This window comes from Muntiacus reevesi, chromosome 3 (assembly GCF_963930625.1).
Source record: "Muntiacus reevesi chromosome 3, mMunRee1.1, whole genome shotgun sequence".
Classification (NCBI taxonomy): Eukaryota; Metazoa; Chordata; class Mammalia; order Artiodactyla; family Cervidae; genus Muntiacus; species Muntiacus reevesi.
Genome location: NC_089251.1, coordinates 263,006,008 through 263,013,483, shown reverse-complemented (window position 1 = coordinate 263,013,483; position 7,476 = coordinate 263,006,008).

Below are 7,476 nucleotides of genomic sequence, written 5' to 3'. Positions count from 1 at the left end.
TATTTTTCTAGGCTCCAAAATCACTGCAGATGGTGATTGCAGCCATGAAATTAAAAAATGCTTACTCCTTGGAAGGAAAGTTTTGACCAACCTAGACAGCATATTAAAAAGCAGAGACATTACTTGCCAACAAAGGTCCATCTATTCAAGGCTATGGTTTTTCCAGTGGTCATGTATGGATGTGAGAATTGGACTATAAAGAAGGCTGAGCGCAGAAGAATTGATGCTTTTGAACTGTGGTGTTAGAGAAGACTCTTGAGAGTCCCTTGGACTGCAAGGAGATCCAACCAGTTCATCCTAAAGGAGATCAGTCCTGGGTGTTCATTGGAAGGACTGATGCTGAAGCTGAAACTCCAACACTTTGAACACCTCATGCAAAGAGTTGACTCATTTGAAAAGACCGTGATGCTGGGAGGGATTTGGGGCAGGAGGAGAAGGGGATGACAGAGGATGAGATGGTTGGATGGCATCACTGACTCAATGGACATGGGTTTGGGTGAACTCCAGGAGTTGGTGATGGACAGGCAGGCCTGGCGTGCTGTGGTTTATGGGTCGCAAAGAGTCGGACATGACTGAGTGACTGAACTGAACTGAATCTTAGCCTTTTAACTGTCCAACAAGCCTCTGCTCTAGTCACCCTATGCCCTCCTCAAAGTTCCTGGCACCTAGCAGACATGATCCCTGATTTTCTCTGTCCCTCTCCAAACCTTCATTACTGCCTCTAAGTCTGTTTAGCCAGGAAAACGCTTAAGGTTTTTGTCTCCAATCATTTCCTAATTTAGTTATCCCATAAAACTATTCTGAATTCCCATCCCTCCATAAAGCTTCCTCAATTCTTCACACTCACACTAACAGAACACCCTCAATTAGTAACTTAAGTTTTTTTTTATTGAAGTATAATTGATTTACAGTGTTGTGTTAATTTCTGCTGTACAGCAGTGATTCAGTTATATTAACACATTTTGTATCTTCTTCCATTATGGAAGATATAATACATATATGCTCTATATGTATTACATATATAGGATATTATATACATACAATACATATATCCTCTTCCATTATGGTTTGTCACTGATATTAAATATAGTTCATTGTGCTACACAGTAGAATCTTGTTTATCCATGCTATATACACCAGTTTGCGTCTGCTAGTCTCAAACTCCCAATCCAACACTCCCTCTTCCCCCTTTCTCTTGGCAACCACATGTCTGTTCTCTATGTCTGTGAATCTGTTTTTTAGGTAAGTTCATTTGTGTCATATTTTAGATTCCACATATACTCACTAGTAACTTTCAAGTCAATTGGCACCTCCGTATGTTCTAGAATGTTATCAGTCAAGAATCTTAACTCATAATGAGAGCTGATGCTTACATAGTGCTTATTCTGTATCAAGCACCAATCTACTTTATCTATAATAAACTCAATTATTCACATCAACTTTATGAAGTAGAAAGTATTAAAATTCCTATTTTCAAGTGAGAAAATTGGGGCACAAAGAGGCTGTATAATCTGCCCACTTAGTAAGTGGCAGAATTGGGAATCACATCCAGACACAATGGTTCTATAGTCCATATGCCCTAAACCACTAACCCTTACTATAGGTTCCCTTCAGTTCAAAAATTCCTAGACAACATCTAGATCACCCTCATCATCTGGTCAAAGAGAAACAAAGGAGGAGAGATATTCAGTTACCAAAAGTTACATAAAGCAGTGCTTTTCAAAATTGAATATGCTGTGAATCACCTACGGGTCTTTTAAAATGCAGATTCTAATTTAGCTGATATAAGATGAAGACTGAGATTCTACATTTTTAACAAGTTCCCCCGTGATGCTGACTTCACTGGTCCATGTATTTCACACCAAGTGACAAGAATGAAGAGAAATGTAAGCTGAGACTGGAACTCAGTTTTGACTTATTCCCTTCACTCTTATCCCGAACATTATGCTAATAGTTAAGGAGGAAGAAAAATGTGACTAAGAGAATTTACTGGGAACAAATTTACTTCATTTTCAATCATCTTCTTGCTGATCATGAAAGGCAAGTACAGTTTATGATGCATTTTCCACATACATTTTAATTTTGTAGTAGTATAAAAGATACATTTAGGGACTTTGCTTGTGGTCAGTGGTTAAGAATCCACCTTGCAATGCAAGGGACATGGGTTCAATCCCTGGTCAGGGAACTAAGACCCCACACACCATGGTGCAACTAAGCCTGTGCACCATAATGAAAGATCATGCCACAGCTAAGACCCAACATAATCAAATAAATAAATAATTGTTTTTACAAAGTACGTTTACACAGTGCAAAGCTTACTGGCTCTCTCAGATCTGCCTGAGCACTGAGCTTGTCCAAGATTTATCATCTATAAATTTACTATTCATTTCTCTGTATCCCATTGATTTGTTGCTCTGGGTAATGCCTTGGGGATATGGGATTGAAGGAGGAAAGAGTATGTGGTAAGAAAACAAGCTTTCCAAGATACCAGAAAGCTGGAATCTGGATACCACTTGTGAATATTTGGGCATTCAGTCTAGTTTTTCCTCTGAATGAATTCATCACTGAGTTAGACTAGAAAACCAGAGTCCCAGATGTCATTTTTTTTAAACAATGGGGTATATATTTCCTAAAGAAAAGTGAAAGTCGCTCAGTCATGTCTGACTTTTTGCGACCCCATGGACTATACAGTCCATGGAATTCTCCAAGCCAGAATACTGGAGTGGGTAGCCTTTCCCTTCTCCAGGGGATCTTCCCAACCCACAGATCAAACCCAGGTCTCCTGCACTGTGGGCAGATTCTTTATCAGCTGAGCCACAAGGGAAGCCCAAGAATACTGGAATGGACAGCCTATCCCTTCTCCAATGAATCTTCCTAACCCAGGAATTGAACTGGGGTCTCCTGCATTGCAGGCGAACTCTTTACCAACTGAGCTATCAGGGAAGCCCATATATTTCCTAAGGGCTTCCTAAATAGTGATATATGTCCTTTGTATACAAAGCACAAGACAAAATTATGCTTTCCATATCTGGAAAGACTTGCCTCATGCAGCTAGTGTTAGCAGTTGTAAATCCCTCTTTTCAGGGGCTCTAGTGGCCAAGGGAAGCTGCACTGAGGTATGCCAGGAAATGTGGCCAGCTGGTTTCCATTAAGTCTGTGTGACGTTAGCCAAATACACAAATATGTCAGAACTTGAGGAGAGTGTGTGTTCTCTGTCTAGCCGTCTGTTACTATTTAGGGGCTTCCCTGGTGGCTGTAATTTATTGAACTAATATGCAGAGCACATTATGAGAAACGCTGGGCTGGATGAGTTACAAGCTGGAACCAAGATAGGCAGGAGAAACATCAATAACCTTTGTTATGCGGATGATACCACTCTAATGGCAGAAAATGAAGAGGAACTAACAAGCCTCTTGATGAGGGTGACAGAGGAGAGTGAAAGAGCCACCTTAAAACTAAATATTAAAAACTAAGATCATGGCATCCAGTCCCATCAATGGTAAATAGAAGGGGAAAAGGTAGAAATAGCGACAGATTTCTTCTTGTTGGAGTCTAAAATCACTGCAGATGGTGACTGCAGCCATGAAATCAGAAGATGATTGCTTCTTGGCAGGAAAGCTATGACAAACCTAGATAGTGTGTTAAAAAGGAAAGACATTATTTTGCAACACAAGTCCGTGTAAGCAAGGTTATGGTCTTTCCAGTAGGCATGTACAGCTGTGAGAGCTGGACAATCAATAAAGAAGGCAGAGCACTGAAAAATGGATGCGTTGAAGAAGACCCTTGAGAATCCCCTGGACAGCAAGGAGATCAATCGTGAATACTCACTTGAAGGACTGATGCTGAAGCGATACTTTGGTCACTTAATGTGAACAGCCTACTCATTGGAAAAGATCCTGATGCTGGGCAAGATTGAAGGCGGAAGGAGAAGAGGGCGACAGAGGATGAGATGGCTGGATGGCATCACTGATGTAACGGACATGAACTTGGGCAAACTCAGGGAGATGGCAAAAGGACAGGGAGGCCTGGCATGCTGCAGTCCTTGGGGTCATGAAGAGTTGGGCATGACTCGGCAACTGAACAACAACTGTAGGCTCAGATGGTAAAGAATCTGCCTGCAATGCAGGTTTGAGCCCTGACTTGGGAAGATCCCCTGGAGGAAGGGAATAGCTACCCACTCCAGTATTCTTGCCCGGAAATCATCTATTTAAACCCATAGAGTAAAAAAAAAAAGGAGCATGGAATTCTTTTCATGTCATTTATATACGTCTATTCTTTAAATAAAAACTACCTCCTACACCCTTTTTTCTTACCACTTTTACCCTCCCAAAATTTATGATTTTGTGGGTCAAAATTTGTTTGCTTTGTCTTTCTTTATCTAAACTCCTAATTCTGTAACTTATTCTAATATGTGTGTAAACAATTCCATGTCCAGGAGCTTTTCCTATGGATCTAAAGTAACGTTAACCACCAAGTGAAGATTTTGTTGTTGTTACAGAAGGAAATGAAATAGTACAATACTCCTTATATTTATATTTATTTTAGATATATTTAGAATGCCACATAAAATAGTTCTTTGAGAGCTGAAAAATAAATCTTATAGATTTCGCTTATATATGAGAACTAGGGCATTATTCAACGATAAGCATTTTTTTAAAAAAGGTACCATTAAGGTGCTTTCAGATCACTGTAGTTTATACATATTTAACATAACATGATTTTTTGTTAGTAAAAATTTATATAATGACACTTTCCAGTATACAATGTATCCTCATTTTTAATACATTACTTCTAGAACAATTAATAAACATGAATTATTAAAGACATTACTTTAAAAAAGATTTTGAGTGTAAAACTATCTCATGTCATACTTTTACATAGCTTCCTGTAAGTATTCAATTGAAAATCAATAACTTTGAGACCTGTCAAGCTGTTTTATTAACTTGCCTCCTCCTTCCAAATTAAGTGTGTTGGGGAGGGGAGACTTATTTTGTTGCCCTCGACCTTTCATTAATTAGTTTACAGAAAGGTGTTTTGCCCATGAACTTTCTAAAATTGAGATACAATTGATCTGTGATACTATATTAGTGTCAGGTGTACAATGTAACAGATTCAAAATTTTTATAGATTATACTCCATTTATAGCTATTATAAAATATTGGCTATATTCTCTGTGCTGTACAATATATCCTTGTATCTTATTTAGTTTGTGCCTCTTAATCTCCTACCCCTATCTTGCTCTCCTCCCCTACTCTCTCCCCACTGGGAACCACTAGTTTGTCATCTATATCTTTGAGCCTGTTTCTTTTTGTTATGTTCTCTAGTCTATTTTTTAGATTCTACATTAAGTGATGGCATGCAGTATTTATCTTTTTCTGACTTATTTCACTAAGCATAACATCCTCCAGTTCCACTCATGCTGTTGCAAGTCCCATGAACTTTCATTAATAGCAGATTGCCTTTAGAGTGCCATGTCAGGCGCTGTGATCTTTGTGTAACAGACTTCTCAACATATATCCCCAAAAAGGAGTAGAAAAAGAGAAAGCTCTCTCAGATAACTCACTATTCCAGCACTGATTCCTGAGTCAAGTACAGAGGCTGATTTCTTGATTCACCACCCCCCTTTAAGTCAAGTCCTTGTCTTTTGTAGACAAAAGCTGTGTTAAAGAGCACAAGAGAATCTAACACCATTTCATTAAGGTGGCATTGGAGACCAAAAAAAATCCTTTGAATTATGTAGAGGACATCATTTCACTGACAGATGGGCTTCGTGTACTCAACGTACTTCAGTAAGTTTTGCAATTGTGAGCTATCTGCTTTTGGCAATGCTACAGAGTCATATATTCCAAACTTAGGAGAATATAAATTTGAAAGAATTAAGGCCTGCTACCCACCCAGTGTTCAAGTACAACCAGCACCCCGCCACCTGCCTCCTGGGATGGTTATAGAAAAGCCTCACACCAGGTCTTGCCCAAGGCAGGATTAGAGCCTGCGGGACTAAGAGAAGTAGATACTATTTTTGCCTTCAGAAAAGAAAGCTTATTTGCATATTATAATGAGAAAGACAAGACACATTATACAGTCCTTCAAAATAAAAAAGTTAGTAATGAAAATGTAAAGAAAAAAAAGACATTTTCTAAAAATACACTTGAATTAAATGTGGAAGGCTTGAGGTGAAGAAAAGTTAAAAGCTAATCATATTCTCTCTTGAAAACCTTTACAAAAGCACAAGACTGATTTATCACATGAGGAATAAGCAGACTTCACACCCAAATACCAAGTTTTTCAGAAAGAGATTTTGGAGGAGCAAACAAAGAAAAAAGAATCACAGCTACAGTTTTGCAGGTAAAATAAAGTTATATAAAAGGAATGTTAAAGGACTTCCCTGGTGTTCTAGTGATTAAGACTCCAAGCTTCCACTACAGGTGAGCTGGGTTGCATCCCTGGTCAGGGAACTAAGATCCTGAAAGCCATGTGACACAGCCAAAACAACAGCAAAAGCCCCACGGCTGCAAAAATCGGAACATTATAATGAGAATGATATCTAGTATCATGCTACATGAAAACTTTATTTGGATCACAGAATAGTGTAATCTCTTCAATCACAAAGATAAAAGCAACTAAAAGTCTGCTATAAAGTAGAACTGGTTAAACAAGCAAATAAGAGAAATTAGCCCACTGGTTCCGTCAAGATCTTACTGCCTCTTTTTTAAAATTATTTTTTCCAGCTTAAAATTTTTTTTTATTTAAACTTTCCTTTAGATTTATTCTCTCTCTCTCTCTCTCTCTCTTTTTTACTGGAGTATATTTGATTTACAATGCTGTGTTACTGCATCTTGGAAGAGACAAACTGAGAGATGTAATCAGAAGCTTCAGACCCTGTAGAAAATGCTACATCAAGTGAACAGCTTCAGGAATCCGATTAAAGTCATCCTTCCTCCATTTATAGCCCCCTTACAACATAATTTGAAGGTCAGTCTACACAAGAATGGCACCAGGACATTGTCTGTGTGTGATGTTCCCACTCTGAATTCAGAGGCTGCATTCAACAATGGTCCAGCCACTTTTTTCAGTAACAAACTCACCACTAGGTTGCAGTCTTAGCTCAACCCCTCCTTTGAGAACAAATTACTATGCATAAAATAAATAAACTACAAGGATATATCATACAACACAGGGAATACAATCAATACTTTATAATAACTAGAAATGGAATACAAGCTTTAAACGTTGTGAATCACTATGTTTCACACCTGAAACATATAATGCTGTATGTCAATTATAGCTCAAAAAAAAAAAAAAAATCCATTCATAAGTAGTTAACCATTTAGTGGTTTAACACATATTACTTTCCTCTTGTGGCAAAAGCTGACACAAGCCACCTTCAGTTTAATAATCAGTTCACTGGCCCATCCAAATGCCGTGCAGACACACCGTTTTTCAAGAGCATCAAAACTCACATACTGCCTGTCAAAA